The 20,043-nt window shown below is 44.0% G+C and overlaps 1 long non-coding RNA gene across 1 annotated transcript; it reads left to right on the forward strand.

Moving 5' to 3' along the window:
* The first annotated feature begins 197 nt into the window (after positions 1-197).
* LOC115505569 lies at positions 198-19,587 on the forward strand. The gene is made up of 3 exons (XR_003966061.1): positions 198-460; positions 693-751; positions 18,886-19,587. It is a non-coding gene; the product is annotated as an uncharacterized LOC115505569 (long non-coding RNA).
* Positions 19,588-20,043: the final 456 nt, after the last annotated feature.

Below are 20,043 nucleotides of genomic sequence, written 5' to 3' on the forward strand. Positions count from 1 at the left end.
GTGAAGAGTTAGACAAGATCTCTCCTTTTGTAGTCGGTTAACTGATACTAAAGAGGTATTGGTCTAGCAGGTAAGTGACTTGTTCAAGTATGATATGTTCACGATACGTTCAAGCATGGCATTTCCTACTGAGCCCTGTAGTCCAGAGTTGTGTATGGATGTTCACGGTGGGGTGCATCTGTGCGACAGGATAGACTCAGACGTGTTATTCAGGGAGACTCTTCTTGTTCCCAATACTCCCTGGTTGGGGAACTACTTAACTACAGATGGTAAGTCACAACTGTTCCACGCAGAGGGGAGAGCTAGGCTCCGGGCTACAAAATGTTGAAAACCACAGCACAGAAGCCACATACAACACCCAACCGCCAGCTTGCCACTAAGATAGTAGAGAAAACAGAAAGGAGGCAGATGTGGTCGCTGCCCAGTTGGCATCGGTGGCAGGAACAAGGCTTCAAATGAAGTGAGTGGTGGGGGTGTGGGGTGTTTGTTGTGCTCCCCGTAAAGTTCTCTTCCAACCCTCCCAGACCTGGCTGGAGACCCTTTTCCTTTTCGTGTTAACCATCCAATGTGACAATGACCATGGCGGTCTCCACAACAGCACCACGGCAGCCATTTGGAAAGTGAGCGTTTTTCCTCCCCGCCTGAACCCTTCTGCCTGGCAGATCTCACCCCCTTTTCCTTCTCCCTGGCAGATTCTTCTCTGCGTGTGACTCTGAAGAAAGAGGAGCCAGGGCTTTCTAGAATGCTAATGGTAAGGAAGCAGAGTGGGGCGCTCCTTTAAAAAGCCAGGAATGACCATACATGGCGTTAGGAGTCCACTCATGAGCTGGCTGTTCCTGATGGTGGTTCTCCAAGTCTGTGGGTGGGGAAGTCTGAAGGAGGGCCGACTCTCAGAAGCACTCAAGATCATGAACTTGGGTCAGTAACATAGATTGAGGCCTATCTATGTTCTAGATTCCTTTTTACTATCTTATCAAATCCAAAACAATGACTTTTCAGTGAAGATATTGTTATCAAAAGAATATAGGGTCACCTGGGTGGCTCAGCCGGCTAAGCCGGCTGACTTTGGCTCAGGTCAGGATCTCACGGTTGACCAGTTCGAGCCCCGTGTCGGGCTCTGTGCTGACAGCTCAGAGCCTGGAGCCTGCTTTAGATTCTGTGTCTCCCTCTTTCTCTGCCCCTCCCCTGCTTGTACTCTGTCTCTCTCTCTCTCTCAAAAATAAATAAAAATTAAAAAATTAAAAAAAAAAAGAATATAAACAGGATGAAAGCAGGAACCTGGGTTCGTTCATATACGCTGAGCACTTGGTACGTTTGCTTTCTGAATGACTTAATCAACATTATCCATACGGACGAAGAAACAGAGGATTAGGGAGATTCGATACTCTGTCAGACTCACCCGGCTAGATACTGGCAGTACTGGGAATCAGGCTTGGTACTGTGTGAAGGTTTTATGCTGTGGGGCGGGGGGCCTTGTGCCCCAGAATCCCCTTTCTCTGTGTGGTTCCAGGCAGGGATTGGCACAAGAGGAATTTGCAGGGGACTTGGAAGGAGGAAGTAAGACGGCAGCCTTGTGGGTATGGGGCGACATCCCGTTCCAGAGCCTGGATCCCAGCAGAGCCCCTCCTCTAGGCTCTTGGAATCCCGGGCCGTATGCAGCTTTGTGGCAAAGGGCACCGGCTGCTTCTACAGGTTATCTATAGTGTCCAGGTTGGAGGCCATGGGAATGAGACATGGGTTCGGGTTCATCCTTCGTCTCCCTGCTTCACGTTCAGCTCGGCTTCCTGACGCGGGCTCTGCCGACCTGTAGTGACTTCAGGGCCACTTTCAGAGGCAGAAGCCTCCAGCAGGCTTTGTCACCAGCTCCCACAATTGTGTGTGGTCTTGCGCCTACAAGGAACTCTTTATTTCACGTCACGTATGGTGGTTCCCGCCATCCAACTGTAGCTGTTACCTTCCTTCAGACTCCAACCGTCTGGTAGGCTGCACCCACAAGGAGAGCAGGAGAGAGCAGGCTGGTTTCAGTGGGATTTGAACCCTTGGCCTCTGGGAACCTAAGGACTTCCTCAATCAGCCGCTCAGAGAACAAAGGTGGGTGAGGCACTCCATGCAAAACAGAAGACTGAGAAGTCATTTCAGTGTTTTAATTTACTTTAACAGATTGCCGGGCTATTTTGTAGCTAATTCTGTCTTTAAGAGGGGCTAAAAATAAACTGACAAAAAAGTTTCCATGGCCGTTTGTGAACAATGCAAAAAAGGACGATTTTCTGATTTTCTAATCAATGCTTTTCAATATCTTTGCCACGGTCTGCATTTATGCGCCAAACATCTGTGTGTGGAATGCAAACGTGTTCTCTGTTATTACCTAGATGAAACATCTGGAGGGATGATATTTTCCCATTTTTCATTCATTTTGGTGTCATATAGAAATAGGCATCAACACGCGTCTCTTTTCCTTTTTTCTTTTTTAATGTATCTTTTTATTTTTCAGTGGGATTTTTCTGGAAAACAATTTTGCAAGGTGCAAGTTACTCAGATGAAGTGTTGAAATCTTGGCTGTAGGAAAAGCTAAGCATAATCAACCAACACTTACTTCAACCCCAACTACAGCACTTCTGAGGTTTACTCTTTGCCATTAACACGTTCCTTTTGCTGTCTTCTTGCGTACTGTATGCCCTGGGACTTTCCTGGGTTTCTCTACCTTCTGCTTTTGGGGTAATATTGGTTTAACCACCAGAAGAACAACATTAGAAAGATCTAATTTTCTTACATGGGAGCACAGAGAGGCTTTCTACAGCTCCTTGCTTCACTGTTATTTCCAGGAGCCTTCTCTGGCTCCTTAAAGAATCCTTCCTTGGGGCGCCTGGGTGGCGCAGTCGGTTAAGCATCCGACTTCAGCCAGGTCACGATCTCGCGGTCCGTGAGTTCGAGCCCCGCGTCGGGCTCTGGGCTGACGGCTCAGAGCCTGGAGCCTGTTTCCGATTCTGTGTCTCCCTCTCTCTCTGCCCCTCCCCCGTTCATGCTCTGTCTCTCTCTGTCCCAAAAATAAATAAAAAACATTGAAAAAAAAATTAATAAAAAAAAAAAAAAGAATCCTTCCTTGCCCCCGGACTTCCTGCATTGCTACCCTTTCTCTCTTCAATATGTACACGGTCTGATTAAGGGGAGAAAATATGCCCATAGATTGGTGCTTCCTTGTTCATTGTGGATTGGGATTGCCAGATAAACTACAGGATGGTCAAGTAAATTCGAATTTCTTCTAAACAATAAATAATTGTTAGTGTACGTTTTTCTCAGGACATATTTACGCTAAGAAAAATTTTGTTGGAGAGCTGAAATTTAAATTTAACTAGGCATCCTGAATCGCATTTGCTAAACTGGCAACCTTAGTGTGGATGATTTCTGTATCCCCAGTCCCCTAAGGTCCCTGCTTTCTAAGTCCTGCACATGGACAGGACCACCAATAGTAAGCCAAGCTTTGGACGGTTTACCAGACTCTCTTTGAGTACCGTATTTGCTTTCTGGCATTTGGATGGGTTCCTCAGTTCTGCCACAAACACAAAGTATCAATTCAACATAAGGAATAGAGTCAATAATATTGTAACAATTTTGTATAGTGACAGAGGGGTAACTAAACTTACCGTGGTGAGCATTTTGTAACGTGTAGAAATGAGATCCACAATCCCCGAACCATGGAGAATTAGGGTTTGGTGTATACTTGAACTATGTTGTTCATATGTCCTATGTTTTATGTTGCATACCTGGAACTGATGTATTATTGTATGTCAGCTCTACCTCAAAGAACAGGAAAACTCTACTAGGGTATTTTTTTTTTTTTAATTTTTTTTTTTTAATGTTTATTTATTTTTGAGACAGAGAGAGACAGAGCATGAACGGGGGAGGGGCAGAGAGAGAGGGAGACACAGAATCGGAAGCAGGCTCCAGGCTCTGGGCCATCAGCCCAGGGCCTGACGCGGGGCTTGAACTCACGGACCGCGAGATCGTGACCTGGCTGAAGTCGGATGCTTAACCGACTGCGCCACCCAGGCGCCCCTCTACTAGGGTATTTGATGTAAACCTTATTTTCCTGTTTTGTCTGCAGAGCTAAAGAGGTGGAAACATCCTACAAGGCACAGCCATCTTTCTCAAATGGCTTGCTCACAGACTTAAAAAACAGCTTCAACTCTCTCTGGGTTACACAGCTTTTCTTCTGTGTCCTTCCTCTTCTTTTCAAAGTCGCCAGTCCTCTCTTCTTGCAAGAGTAATGCCCTACTGTGTTCAAATCTGAACTGGCCTAACATTTGTGCATCTAGATTTTCCTGCTCAGGAGTGGGCATCTGAACACGGATGGCCTTCCTGGACTGGAGTGTTGATTCTTGTTACCTACACTTGTTACACAGGGTAGACAGAGAATTGTGAGCAATAACTCGGGAAGGTTCCGAGGAGGATAGAAAGACTTTGTGAAATCAGTTTGAAAAGAACATGTATCAGGCTTTTGCAGATTCTAAAACGAACACGTGTTCATTGTAGAAAAAGAAGCAAACACGCGAAAGCATAAAGAACAAAATAAAAAAAAAAAAAAACAATCTGACAAACAGATGACCAGTGTTAATATTTTTGGCGTCTGTTTTTGGTGTATGTTTCAAGTATTTTTCTACAAACACGCTTGGACAAGAATAGCATGACACCTAAAAATACTCCATCCGATTTTTGTTGTTGTTATTATTTAACAGTGGATTGTGAGCATTGTTTTCTATGTACACTTTACTTGCACATCAGTAATTCTCCCCATGGCTTTGGGGGTACAGAGCTCACTCAAGAAAGTAATGAAAGCTTTGAGGGCTTCTTCCAGGAAAACTCTATGTACCCAGAGAATTTTGGATAACATTTCAGATTCTTAGAATGGATGGGTAGATCCTTCAGGTAAAGAGGCTCTCTTCTAAAACATCATTCTAAGACATCACAACGGATTTTAATTAGTACCTGCATGTGGGGCATTTTGAGTAAGAATTCAGCCACTCAGAATCTATAGACCAATGGGCCAATTAGACATTTGTTACTTTGGGACCTTAGGCACCAAGGTTTTTTTTTGCTTTTGTTTTTCTTTTCTTGGCATCTAGGTTTAGGCCATGGTAAAGAGGAACCATTAGCACATTTGCAGATTGCCCTTCTGTTTACATGTCAGTTCTGAAGATTGTTGAGCTGATGGTCGTCCCTTGGTTACGAGCCAACAGCAGTCATGAGCGAGAAACCTTGTTTGGATTTCACAAGAACCTTGTCACGAGGCTTGCATTTCCTGTAGGAAAGCTGAATTTGCCAGCGCACTCGCTCTGAGTAAGACTAATACTCTTCCCTCAGCAGAAGACTTTTGCTGAAGGTAAAAATTAATTCTGAAACACAAAATCAATTAGTCCCTGAATGTCAAAGACATCTTTTGGCCATTTTTCTTCTGTATGTAGCTTCCAGTCTATTTCTGCAGTTAGAAAGGAGACAAGGCGGGGCGCCTGGGTGGCGCAGTCGGTTAAGCGTCCGACTTCAGCCAGGTCACGATCTCGCGGTCCGGGAGTTCGAGCCCCGCGTCGGGCTCTGGGCTGATGGCTCAGAGCCTGGAGCCTGTTTCCGATTCTGTGTCTCCCTCTCTCTCTGCCCCTCCCCTGTTCATGCTCTGTCTCTCTCTGTCCCAAAAATAAATAAACGTAGAAAAAAAAAATTTAAAAAAAAAAAAAAAGAAAGGAGACAAGGCAGCTAGGGGATGTGTGAAAAGATGTGGTCCTCTCAAGGAGGATCGTTTGGTCCTTCTGTCCCCCTGCACGGCTGGCCTGGGCCTGTGGGCATCTGCAGGGCTGTTCAAATATTACTATTGCTAACTACAGGTGATTATAGGTGCTATTTGTGGGGCTCCTGTTGTATGCTGGCCATTGGGCTAGATGTTTTATCTAAATTACTTTAAATTCTGACCACTCTGAAAAGCAGGTATAATTTTTCCCTTATGTGGAAGAGGCAGTGCAGCTGAGTGGCTAAGAGTTCGGGTTCTGGCGCTCTACAGTCTAGTTACATATTTGTTATCCACGCGAGCTTGGGAGAGTTACTTTGCCTCCTTGTGGCTCATTTCCTCCAAAGAAGGGAGGGGGGTCAATAGGGATGTGAATCCAAGTCGATCAGACCTTCTATCCTACACATACTGCAAGGGTTCAAAAGTCAGAGAGACGTTCTCCTTGTTCTTGGACATGGGAGAATATTTTGTGCCCACAGAATAGCATCCAAGAATGATGGAAATAGCCTCAAATAGGTGGAGGTCAGGGTTTGAATCCTGGTCCAGCTACTAACTAGCTTTGTGACCTTTGACAAATGGCCTGATCTCTCTGAACCTCTGTTTCCTCATACAGAAGGGGGGGGGTCACATTTACTTTCCCCATCTGGCAGGGCTGTTGGGGATGTTAAATGAGAGAATGTGGGTGAAGTTGCTGATACAGATAGCAATTGTGGCTTCTGTTGCTGCCGTTTCTTTCCTTTTTTTTTAATTAAAATTTTTTAAATTTTCGAGAGACGGATAGAGCACGGGAGGGATGGGGAGAAGCAGAGGGAGAGAGGAACCGAGGATCCGAAGCAGGCTCCGTGTTGACAGCAGCGAGCCCAGCCCGGGGCTCGAACTCACCCACTGTGAGATCATGAGCTGAGCTGAAGTCAGATGCTTAACTGACGGAGCCACCCAGGCGCCCCATTGTTGCTGCTGTTTCTGACTACATTGTTGGCTCTTGGCAAAGAAGGAATATTTGTTAAGTTCTATTCTGTGCCATGTGCAAAGTCTGATGTAACTATTGTTTTACACAATCCTCCAATAACCCCGAGTCTAGGGACGGTCAGTACTTTGCAGAAGGCCCCATGGTTAGTTATGGGGCTGGGGATTGCAGAGAAATTGCTATGCCCTATTGTCTGCCTAGGAAACAGCTCTTCAGTGCCTCCATTATAAAATCCATTATTTTCATATTTTAAAATCTTTGAAAACTGGGTTCTAAGAACTGATGTGAATAAGTTTTAAGAACACCTTGACATTTTATTTTGTGTGTACTTTCATGTCTGCACACATGTTTTCTAGGATTAAAAAACCCATGTGAGAGAAGTCTAAAGAACTCTCGTAATGAGTAGGAAATGGAAATTAAAAAGGGTATGGGGCGCCTGGGTGGTTCAGTCAGCTAAGTGTCCGACTTCAGCTCAGGTCATGATCTCATGGGTCATGAGTTCGAGCCCCATGTCAGGCTCCGTGCTGACAGCTCAGAGCCTGGAACCTGCCTCAGATTTGTGCCTCCCTCTCTGTGTCCCTAACCTGCTTACACTCTGTCTCTCTCTCACTCAAAAATAAACAAACATTAAAAAAGAAAAGGATAAAGTAACGTGGCAAAGTTTAACTGGGAACATTTTTTTCGTTCTTTTGGATGCGTAAAATAAAGGTGCATCTTACAATGGACAGTATGTTAGATTCAATGACATAGAATGAGACTAAGAAATGTCTAATAAGTGTGAGATGGTTTATGTATATGATCTTTAGTCTACAGGTGCAGTGGACAATCTTATTACTGTTCAAGTTTACAGATGAGGAAACTGAGATTGAGAAATGGTACGACGTGCCTAAGGCTGTACCACTAGTACATAGAAGGGCTAAAAATGAAACTAGATCGTCTTGGGCTGTAGAGCCTGTGCCCTTTCCACTAGGCCATATTGCTTTTTGCTTCCAGAGGGAAAATACATTTGGTAACGTAGCCAGATGTACTGACTTATTTAGTATCTGGCACCACATTAACCCCTGACCACCTCTGAAACCGAAAACTGATATCCGAGACCCGATATCTGTGATATGTTTGGACAACTGGACAGAATATTTTGGATAGGAATCTAATATCTCATTTGTGGGTCCTGTGTTTCCTCACGTGTCCTCAGCCCCAACCGTCAATGGAGAAGCCGCAGCATTTTCTCGAAGGAGCCGGACAGGCTGTGGTCCTGGGAGCCATAGGAGGTGGGAGCTGTACGGCAGCTGAAGGCATGAGCAGAAGGGGCCCCTGGATTCTCCATCCCTTTATTCTACAGCTGAAGCCACCGTGCAACCACTAAGCCTTTGGAGTTCACGGGGTTCCAAAGGGCAGAAACCTTCCACATCGTGAGGGCCCCATGTCAACCCTGATTTCACCACAGAACCGTTGGTGCAAACAGGAGCTTTCTGAAGGATATGGTGACTCTCCCCAGCATGAGGTTAGCTGTGGTGTTGTCGGTGCGGACTCAAGAACTCTGGGAAGGTGGTTGCGGGCCACATTCATTGTACAAACCGGTATTGAAAGTCAACTACGCATCGGGTGCTGGGTGTCTCAAAGGGGCTGGGTGTCTCAGAGGCAGCCTCATTCTCAAGGAGCCCACATCTAGATGGCCATTGGGAGATACAGCTCAGAAACAGGGTTACCAGATAATGCACCATGGGAGGAGCTGGTTGAAGGAAAGAAGTCTCTCTGGGGTGTCTCAGAGTCATTGAGCCAGGCTAGATGTGGAATGGGAACACAAGAACCGAACTTCCCTAAAACCTACTTCTGTGGCATTTGGAATCATATTGCACTTCATCTCGTGCATATTGCACTCGTTCATCTACACGTTTTGATTGGAGAAAAATACGAATAAGAAATAAGGCACGGTTCCTGGCCTCACGGAATGGCTACCTAGTACACTTCTGTTGTGTTTCCTCAAGCAGTGCCTTGAGAGTTAAGTAGGTAGCCAGGAAAGCCTACTTCCAGAGTCAGTCCTTAACTGCATTGTAAATCTATCCGATTCCTCCCCCAGCCACCCCTTCTCTCTGTGGCACTCCCGGCCCACCCTCGATAGACATCTCTCTCTCCATCACCCTCTCTCCACAACTTGCTACTTCTGGTGCTTCCAACGGTGTGGGAAGTGCCAGGAAAGAGAGGGGCTCGGTGTGATGGGGACATTACAGCAGGGGGCTTCTTAGGACCTGGAAGCCCCAGGAATGCAGGGAATCATTTTCTATTAGAATGATGCCTAGAACCGTGGCAGGAGACTAAGGGAGACATTTGGTGGCAACTTGTTGCTTAGTGCTCCCCCCAAACACACAGTGTGGAAGTAGCTGCCTACTTTTCCCTAAATTACTTGGGCTTTGGTTGGAGTCTGGGAGAAAATCACGCTGTATGGTTTCCGTTTAGGCTCTTAGTACCTCTTGGCCACGTTTGGATGAACTTGTCCCGTCTGGGCCCAGACAGGCCTCATCTTTGTCTGCATAAACCCACAGCAGACCTTGCAGATTGGTAACGGTTCCTCTTCTTTTTCCTTCATGAGGGGGGTATGAGGAGAACAAGGCCGGATAGTAATTATAACCATCTGGTGGCTGCTTTATGATTTGGTCATATTAAGGTTCTTGGGAAACTCTCCATTGGTCTCAGTTAAAATCTTTCAAATTGTGTTTGCCTTGACATTTTCCCTGGGCCCTCTATCTTCTTGTTATGCCTTCTAGAACTATCCCGCACATCCAGGGCTTGGAGAGAAGCCCCCTGGGGATGATGGGATCACTGCTCTGTCAAGGAGAAGGCAGCCAGCCGCTCCACGGGGCCAGGAGGAGGCAGCACAGACTTGGGGCAGAAAGAGAATGTGGACCTTATTTGACATACACTTGGATTCATTTCACTTGAGGGTTCCACGAAGAATAATACATCAGTAGTGATCTCCGTGACAACAAGGGGATCTCTTCTGAGTTGGAGACTCGGCTGATAGATGGGCCAATGGTGGAAGCCTGTTTGCGAGAAAGAATTGTCTGATTTACAACACAACTAGCCTATCTGCAATAATCTGCCCATGAACAAAAGTCCAAATGTCAAAAGACTAGCCCTGCAGTGGGGGAGAAGTAGGTAAACTAAGAACGCTGATTGCTTTCATTCAACAAGAGGTGTTTTCTTGAGCTGCTACTACATATTCAGGTCACTGTAAAATGATGGTGCACATAGTGGTGTATATGACATCGTCTGCCCCTCAAAAACCATAGTGTTCAGTTGAGATGTAAGGTGTATGGTAAAACCCTAACATAAATTTACAAGTAGGATAGGAAATGAAGCATATACTGTAAATAGTTAGCAAGATGTCTCCTGAAGAGAAGCCCTTTTATGTTTCATATCATTTGAAAAGGTGGCCTGAGGGACGTCTGGGTGGCTCCGTTGGTTTAGCGTCCGACTGGATTTTGGCTCAGGTCATGATCCCACGGTTCATGAGTTCGAGGCCCACAGTGGGCTCTGTGCTGCCAGCAGAGTCTGCTTGGGAGTCTCTCTCTTTCCCTCTCTCTCTCCCCCTCCCCTGCTTGCTATTTGCTCTCTCTCTCTCTTATAAAAAAACTGGCATGGTTTTGGTAAGATTTACTTACTTTGTGTTTTTATGTATTTTCCAGTGAAAAATTATTTTAAAATTTTAATAATCGGTTTAAAAATCAACCCAATTAAACAATAGATAAGTAGTTTTACAAGCAGTACTCCACCCAGGGCAAAAATGGGGTCTTTCTAATCCCTTTGAAAAGGAATCGAATCCCATGGGCTGATGACACTGGGGAAATCTCCCATGATGGTCTGGAAAAGGTTCTCAGAGAAAGAACATACAAGAATCATTGGTGGTAAAGGGGGTTTGAGGAGGGAAAATTGACCGTGGATAACACTGAGATCTCAGTGTTGCTCACCAATGACCATAAGTGGCCCACAGCTGTTTTTCCCTTTTTTCTTTTTCCTTTTTTATGGTTGTACTCAGAAAAGTATCTTTTTAAAAGGTGAGCAATGAAGGAAAGAAAGAAAATCTTGAGGTCGGAGGAAAAACAAGTTCAGTTAACATTCTTGTGGGTGACAAAATGCACCCAAAACTCACTTTCCTGGAAGGAGGGATTTTTGAAATGAATTCTTGGTCACACTGAGGTAAATCTTGTGAAACTGGACCGGCCTTGGTAGCAAAGCTGACCTCTGAGGAATCACAGACGCAGTCATGTTCAGGTTGCCACAGGCTCGGCTTCTCTGCCCCTTTCTAAATTCAGTGTTCTTGAATCTTGAGGATAAACATCAGGGCCTTTGGAACTCGTATAACACATTTTCTTCCCGGGATTTGGTATGTAGGATTATACCAATGGCGAGAGGTCAGATGTCTCCTTCAGAGATTGATGTTAATACAACGCCAGGTGTATTTTCCAGGGTTCTTCAAAGAAACAGAAGCAATGGGGCATTCATATATATGCATGTCTTATGGGATATATATTGATGCATAGATTCTTCATTTACATACATAAATGCATACATGAACGCCTACTGAAATGCATACATAAATAACATTGTATATTTACAAAACGTATGTGTATATACATAATAATAAACAAATACTATATATGTATATAAAATAAAATAAAACGCTATGTATATAAACATAGAGACAGAGACAGAGGGAAATTTCTTTGGAAGAACTGACTCATGTGATTGTTGGAGCTGGCAAGTCTGAAATGTGCTGGGCAGGCTGGCAGGTGGAGGCCCGGAGAAGGGTTGATGTTGCAGTCTCGAGTCTGAAGGAAATCGGGGGGCAATATCTATTCCTTTTCTGGGAAACTCAGACTTGCCGATAATTGCCTTGAATTGTTGGATGCAGCTCACCCACATTATGGAGGACAATCTGCTTTATTCAAAGTTTGCTGGCATAAACATTAATCAGATCCAAAAAATACCTGGAAAGCCACATCCGGACTGATAATGTGGCCGAGCAACTGGGCACGATAGTCTCTCCAGGTTGATACATAAAATGAACCAACACACCAGTCAAAGATAGGTCAGTTCTCCCTCCCTGAAGGTACAGTTCTTTTCACACAGGGCTTTTTTTAAAATTTTTTGTTTCTTTTTTTTTTTTTAATGTTTATTTATTTTTTAGAGAGAGAGAGAGAGGGAGAGAGAGAGAACGAGCAAAGGAGGGGCAGAGAGAGAGGGGGACCCAACATCCAAAGTGGGCTCCATCTGTGCTCCGAGCTGGCAGCACAGAGCCTGATGTGGGGCTCAAACCCACAAACCATGAGGTCCTGACCTGAGCTGAAGTCAGACACTTAATCGGCGGAGCCACCCGGGCGCCCTTCACAAAGGAAAATGCAAGCACTACTTTCCCCATCTTCATTCTTCTGATGGTAGAGGGGGGTATTTTTGGAAGTGGGGGAGGTTTCATCACTTCATTTCTTCAGCTTCCTCTGTATTAGTGATCGAGGCTCTGGGTCCTCTTCCTTCTGTCTCCTCCTCTGAAGTCTGGTAGAAAAGTTGGGGAGCTTCCCTTTCTCAGGAGAGTTTGGGTGGGGCCGTATCTGTCCGTGTGTTCCACAGATCATGAGAAAGAGCCCACAGGCTAATGACATGGCAGCGTTGGATTCCATTCCTTATGGCACGATTAGCTGAGTTCTGTCCCATGGCCATCAGTGGAGGCAGGGTGCGGAGGATGCCTGGTGAAACGTGCCCCTCGGGTCCTTTCTTTTCTCTGCTTCTGCTGCTTGAGGCTCTCCCACTGCCGACAGATGGATGGAGCACAGCCCCAGAGGGTGCAAACAGGACACGCCTGTGCTGCCTCGCTACCTGGCCAAGCCTGTCCCGGGGCCGGTGTACTTGAGAAATGCCACGGTTGCCCAGTCATTCTGCAGTAGCAAGCAGAGACCGTGGTAGGCTTTTTCTCTTTGTCCATCTCCCCCTTATCCATGCTTGTTGTGGTTTCAAACTCTTCCCATGGTCGGAGCTTCAGGTGAGTAAGAGACAGAAAGAGCTTACTTAAGGCCCTTTGGGTACATTTGGTTTCGGTGTTTCCTGGGCTTGGTGGATAAGCCAGACTGACTCGCTTCCAGACATGAATTGTTTATTTGCTATTAATATAAGTCTCATGCATTACTCCCAACTGTCCCCCGCCCCCCTTCTTCATAGTTACATTTGATTTTTCCTTAATATAATTTTACTTAACATAATAATGTTTATGTAGTAGTGTTGATTGCTGGGTCAAGTAGTTTACTATAATTTTTTCTTTCTACTTCAAAAAATTATATCTTACTCCCAGTCACCACCTGGACATAGCATTTGAGGAAATTGCCTCAAATTCCAAAGACACTGCCTTTTGTCTTGTCTTCTGGTATTCAGGGTTACTATTAAGAAGTCAGATACCAATCTAACTCCTAGTACGATAGTTCCCAAGAACTACTGTCTACTCTCTGGAAATTTTTGGGATTTTAAAAAGATTTTATTTTTAAATAATCTCTACATCTGCCGTGGGGCTCAAACTTACGACCCCAAGATCAAGAGTCACATATTCTACTGACTAAGTCAGCCATGTACCTCAGGATCTTCTTTGTTTTGCTTGATGTTCTAAAATTTCACACTGAAATTCTTGGGGGTCATTTTTTATTAATTTATTAGGATCTTTGTGGATACTCATTACTGCAGATTTGGGATATTTCCCCCATATTGTTCTGTGCTCAGTCAATTGTATTTCCTCTATTCTCTTTGAAACTTCTATTAGTTGGAAATTGAAACTCCTGAATTGATTTTTTACTTGTCTTATCTTTTATGCCCTGTTTTTTATCTTCCAGTTTCTTTTCTGAAATAATTTCTTTACTTTGTTATCTTACTCTTCTATTGAATGTTCTATTTCTGCTGTGATTTTTTTTTTAATTTTCAAGAGCTCTTTCTTGTTCTTTGCACCTTCCCCATTATATAGTATTTTGTTTTTGTTTTACAAGCTCATATCTTTACTTATCTCTCTGAGATATTGATAGTAGTTTGGGAAGTTTTTTCCTTCTCCCTCCATTCCTATATTTCTTGAATCCAGGCAACAGATTGAGTTCAGGTTTTGTCCACGTGCATTTGTCCTGGGCCTGGGATGATGGTGCAATGATTACTCAAGGCATATTCTTCTCATGGAAGATCACTGGAACACAAAAGACCAGGTCCTACAAGCACATTTAAAGGATTTACTCACATAACATCTATTCATGTTCCATTGGCCAAAGCCGGCAATATGGTCAGGTCCAAAGTCAGGTGAGCAGGGAACTAGTATCCACCCCAAGGCAGTTAATTTACTGAACAAGCAAAACCACAAACACACACACACACACACACACACACACACACACACACTCACACATAAGCGCAAGTCACAAAGAACTCATACCCATCAGGCTTTAGCTTTAAGAATGAAATGTTTCATTTGGCAGATTTGGATCATAAATATTGCTTATGTGGTTTGTAAGAGGACGAGAGAGAGTAACAATTTCTGCATTTAAATTTTCATGATGGTAATAGTAAAGGTTATTTCTCATCAAGTTTAGAAAAAGATTTAGTTGGACTCCCTTTCTCAAGAATTCCATGACTCCATTTGCTTTCTGAAACAACTTCTCTGAAGATGGATTCTGATCTACTATCATATCTTTGTGTTTATTGAGTTGACTACAGAGTCACTTCCATCACTTGAACGACCCCATTTTTCTTCAACAAACATGAATGAGAGCCAATGAACACACTCATTTATGGGAAGAAATCCTATTAGGGCTATTGTAGGTGGCATAGTGGGTGAACACCCAGCCAGCTGCCTGCCTCTGGAGGTTTCGTTGGAAAGCCTGGCTTGGCTTCCTGGTGGAAATATGTCTAGTGGTCTCATCCTCTTCTGAGACATCTGTTCAGTTCACTAAACCACTGCTTGTCTCAGCACGGTGTCCTAACCTCTTGGGAGAGGCCTCCAGAATGGTAGGCGATATAATCTGTGTGTTAGGAACGAGGTGTGTGGGGAAGCTTTCATAGTGTCTCTCTACATCAGTTTTTCAGAAAAGAGCATATGAAGTCTCCCTTCCTTTGATTTAATGAACTCCTGATTGAAATAGGGTATCTTATCTCATCTTGGAATAAAGTTTTCAGAAGTAAAAAAAGGCTTGTATTTTGGACTCTACCTAAGAATTATGAAAGTTACTAAGTTAAAAGGACGTCTTCAACACTTCTCAGTTAACAGAGACAGTTCTGTGTTTATGTGGTGTATGTTTGTTTATGTGGTGATCAGGCTTTGATCCTTTGGGGTGAAGCTTCAGGCTTCACACACACACACACACACACACACACACAGAATACACACACGCACACACACACACTCAACTGTGGGATAAAGGAACATACCAGAGTTTATGAGCATTGGGATTTAATTCTGGGAAACCCTGTCTTTTGGCATCTGCCAATATATCCTCTGGAATTTATTATGTACCCGCAATGTCTCTTCGAACAGCCCTTCTTCTCTCTTTCCACAGCCACTAGCTTCATTTCAGCCCTTGTCACCTCACACCTGTGTTATAAAAACAGCTTAGTCTCTTGTCTCTCTGGCTCCAATCTCCCCCAGTCTCACCTCACATCTTTGACTGATGGACTAAGACTCCAAGATCTCGCTGTTATCAGGTCATTGCTTCCTCCACCTCTGCTAAAGAACTTCCTCACTGAGTCACTCAAACGAAGTTGTTTGCACCATTTTGCCAAGGTCTCGGTGGGAAGGTGATCTAAGAAGGTCTGATCATTAGAATCACTTGGGGAGATATGTACATGAAGATTCATGGCTGCCTTCTGTTGATGGGACTAAGGAAGCCACATTTAAAACACATTGTATTGAAGTATAATGTACATATAGAAATATGCACAAATCATGACAACTTGAATATTTTCATCATGAATATTCCCTTGCAGCCAACACCCAGATCAAGAAATAGAAAGTTAAGAGCAAAAGAGGGAGCCTCTAGCTTGACTTCTAAAAGGAATCTATATGTTTCTTAAAGCTTCTTAGGTTATTAGCTTGGTTTTGGCCATTGTTTCATGAGCGTTAACAAGGAACAGCTTGTGGCCTTAAAGTTACTTTCAGGTTCTCGTGTGTGTGTGTGTGTGTGTGTGTGTGTGTGTGTGTGTATGTTTTTGCTCAACTAAATAGTAGGCTTCAAAGATCAAGAATTCTTCTTTTATTTACGTTATGTTCATTCCATTTCTCTCTCCTACAATATACCATTTCAAAGTGTTCTTATTTTTGTTGATTGACCTGAGACAGGCTTGCTGTGATTATTACAGATTGCTTCCAAATACAGTATTTGTACACCTATACTTATGGGTAGTGGATACTTGATTTATGTTGAACAGTTGAATTATTTTGGCTCTTTTCTCCACATCTCAGCAAGGGGAGGGGGAAAGGGAAACACAGAAGGAGTACTGAGCTGGCTGTGAGTTAGAGGCAGTTAGGTGTCAGTTCAGGGACCCCCTAACCTGAAGCCGAGCCTCCTGGAACTAGGTTTTGCACCCTTCCCCCCTCCCCTGCCCCATTTTGAGGTTGCATTAGCGTTCCTTGGAAAAACTAGATGAAAATGGCATCAAATATGCTGCTGGGCACATATTATGCAAACAATACAAATTGATTGAATAGAGTCCATTTGAGAGGATTACTTTAAATGATGCTAATATGTTATCTCTGTTAAGAACACACAGTTTCCTGCATAATATTTTATTAACAAAATCATTAACTGAGACCTGATAATATTATTGCTTCAAATGATAACCTGTGTTGTTGTTTTTTTTTTATTTTTGGTGTTTATTGATTTTTTGAGAGAGAGCATGAGCAGGGGAGGAGTAGAGAGAGAGGGAGACACAGAATCCGAAGCAGGCTCCAGGCTCCGAGCTGTCAGCACAGAGCCCGATGCAGTGTCGAACCCACCAACCATGAGATCGTGACCTGAGCCAAAGTTGGACGCTTAACCTACTGAGACACCCAGGCATCCAACCACCGGACTAGTTTTTAAACTCAATTTGTTATTACCGTGCATTCAAGTGATGAATGCAATTTGTTTACAGGAGCCTGTTCTCTCTGGAGTCTTAGGAAGGTTGTTGTTTCTTCTCTGAGACATCATATCTTTGCGATCTGGAGCCGGGTGTGTAAGATGGATAGCTGTGGGTCAAAAACCAGAAGCCACATTTTAAGCTGTCTCTGTCACATAGGTGCAAATAAGAAACATCATTCTAAAAGCCTGTGGCAGTAACTTTTTATATAATACAAAGAGTACGGTTCAAATTCAGGTGTTTATAAGAGCTGAGTACAAGATGTGGCCCCTGTTATGAAGGGACTTAAGAAGCCTTGAAGAGGTAACGTAAGATGAATGAGTGACATGTTGGTCTAAGGAGCCAGAGACTGGGAAGTTCATCTCTGGCTGGGGAGGGTGGGGCAGCTTCATGGGGAAGATGATACTTGAAATGGATCTTGAAGGATGGGGAAGCGTTTGACAGGCAGTGATTAGGACACAAACAGAGGCAAGGATGTGGGGAAATTACAGGGCAATTTTGGTGGAGAGCTTGGCTGGAACAGAAGCTCAGATGGGACCCTCAAGATAAATCTGATGAGGTAGCAAGGTCACGGATCGCAGAGCGCGTAGAATGCTGGCCCATAAAGTTAGGAAGCTCTTCCCATAGTCACGTCTGGATTAGGATGTACTAGTGGAAATTGAAAGGAGTTTGTTAATTTCACAGGGGTCTAATTTGGAAAAATCTCAGCAAGTTGGCGATTGCAACGTAGTGGGGAGGGAGACCAGGTGTCAAAAGAGGACTAGTTTTTGAGCGTGGGTGACTAGAATAATGAAGGTGCCAATGAACCCAGACCCTTCTTCTCTTTCTTTTACAGCCTTGCTTCCAGAGACAGTAATCTGTGTTCACTGTCATCCCTTTCCTCTCAATCACTGCTCTAGCTGCTGGCATTTGTCCTGTCTACCTCACTCTTATCCAAACCACCAATGACTTCCAGCCCACCAAATCTAATGAGAATGTTTCAGTTTTCAAGCACCGATCTCTTTACTGTCCTTGCACCGTTCACCATTCCCTTTGTGAAACTCTGTCCCACTGGATTTTATGATTCCTTTTTCAGCTCGAAAAACATTAAAACAACAATAACAACAACCACCCAGAAATCTGCCTGGGAATCAGAGATCTTTAACATAATAACAGAGCCAAGCGCAGGGCACAGCACCCAGGATGCAAACTGCCGGTCGGTCTAATGCGTTACTGCAGAGACATCTTAGCTCTTTTGTTTCCTTGTGCCATAAATGGAGATGGCAAGGAAAACCCTGATTCTGTAGAAATGACAATGTCTAACTAACGAATTGCCCTAAACACAGAGATCAGAATGTATGAGGTGCTAAATAACCTTGCGCACGTGGAGATTAAATTTGACCAAGTGATTTATTAGACAAGTCTAACAAGTGATATCATTGGCTCAAGAGAGCAGTATTGGATTGGTTTATAAGGTCTCTTGAATTTTGGAGGATTGAGTTGTGGACATTCATTGCTGTTTTAACTGCTGGGACCCAGCACAGCTTTTAGGTTTCCAAACTTTGGGTTGTGACATTTTCAATATGTATGTGTTTTTAATTGTTATTTATTTATTTTGAGAGAGAGAGAGATAGAAAGCAGGCAGGGGAGGAGGGGCAGAGAGAGAGGAGAGACAGAATCCCAAGTAGGCCCCACACTGTCAGTGTGCAGCCCCACGTGGGGCTCGAGTTCACAAACCATGGGATCATGACCTGAGCCGGAATCAAGAGTCAGACTCCTGACCAACTGAGCCACCCAGGCGCCCCTGGGCTGTGACATTTATTAGGGCTGCAACTTGATTAAAAGTGATGGAAGCTATTAAACTATGGTGGTTTAAGGAGCGAAAGTGAATAGATGTCACCCTCTGTTGGTTTTATTGAGCTGTAATTTTGTATACAAATTTGCTGTCTAGGCGAAGCTCACATTTATCATTTCCCCTAACGTTGCTGCACCACGTTTTCTCATTTTGCAAGTTAAAGCGCAACTTTTCCCACTGCAGGCACATCAAACTCCAAATGGGACGTCAAGACCAGCCGCAGTCTTTCCGTCTGTTTCTGACGCCATCATCACAATGAAGGTTCTGCTGTCCGGTTAAGGCTGGCCATCTTGGTGTTGCCCCAAGTGATGGAAAACTGCCCCCTCTCTCTGTCTCTATCTCTTCAAAGCAAAGAGAGACAGGATGGTCAGAGGAAATATACTTATGTTTGGTTGCTCTAATAATTAAGCAACACAGGAGCAAGTGAGCAGAGGGAGAACCAACGACAGAGACAATTTTAGGAACTGTTTGAGGAATATGCTTCCTCTTGCAAATATTTGGACTTCAGTCTTCAGCTTTGGGTTTTTTTTTTAAGTTTATTTGTTTATTTTGAGGTGGGGGAGGGGCAGAGGGGCAGGGAAAGAGAATCCCAAGCAGACTTTGAGCTCAGAGTCCCATGAGAGCTGGATCCCCGGAACTGTGAGATCACGACTCGACACAAAATCAAGAGTCAGATGCTTAACCCACTGAGCCACCCAGGCACCCTCAGCCTTGGGATCTAGAGCCTTGATTTTGGTATATAGGGTTTCTTTCCAGTTATCTCAAGGGTGGGAAGGGTTATAACCTCCTTAAAGATAACATGTATTCGCAATTCACCCAATTCTTCAAATAAAGGTAAGCTTCAAGGAAGGCTTGCTGTTCGTTCGTTTCTGGTATATGCAAAAAGCGGTCAGATAAAATGCACCCAAATTCAGCACATTGGAGGCCGGGGGTGGGGGATGGAGAAAATCTGTGTGTTTTGCAGTCAGTGGAGAGTCAAAACACAGCCGTTTTGATAGGAAATTTGTTCTGTGGCTCACGGTACTTTGTCAGCTTTTGCTTTCATTTCAGCTGATGGCCGCAGTTTCAGTACACCTGTCATTCCCAACTGTCATTGTTCTGACATTCCAGGTTGCTTCGATTTTCAACACCTCCCAATAATTACCATTTACTAATTTTGATCTCGCAGGGTTGTTATGGGATCGGTCAGAATATTGGTTACATTCATACCACAGGGAATGGCACATAGGAGGTGCTCAATTATTATTCTTTCTAGATTTATAGAGGTATACTTTACAGGTAAAAATGTATATATTGAAGGTGTACAACGTGATGTTATGATATACCTGTGTGTTGTGACAG

Source organism: Lynx canadensis, chromosome F1 (genome assembly GCF_007474595.2).
Source record: "Lynx canadensis isolate LIC74 chromosome F1, mLynCan4.pri.v2, whole genome shotgun sequence".
Taxonomy (NCBI): Eukaryota; Metazoa; Chordata; class Mammalia; order Carnivora; family Felidae; genus Lynx; species Lynx canadensis.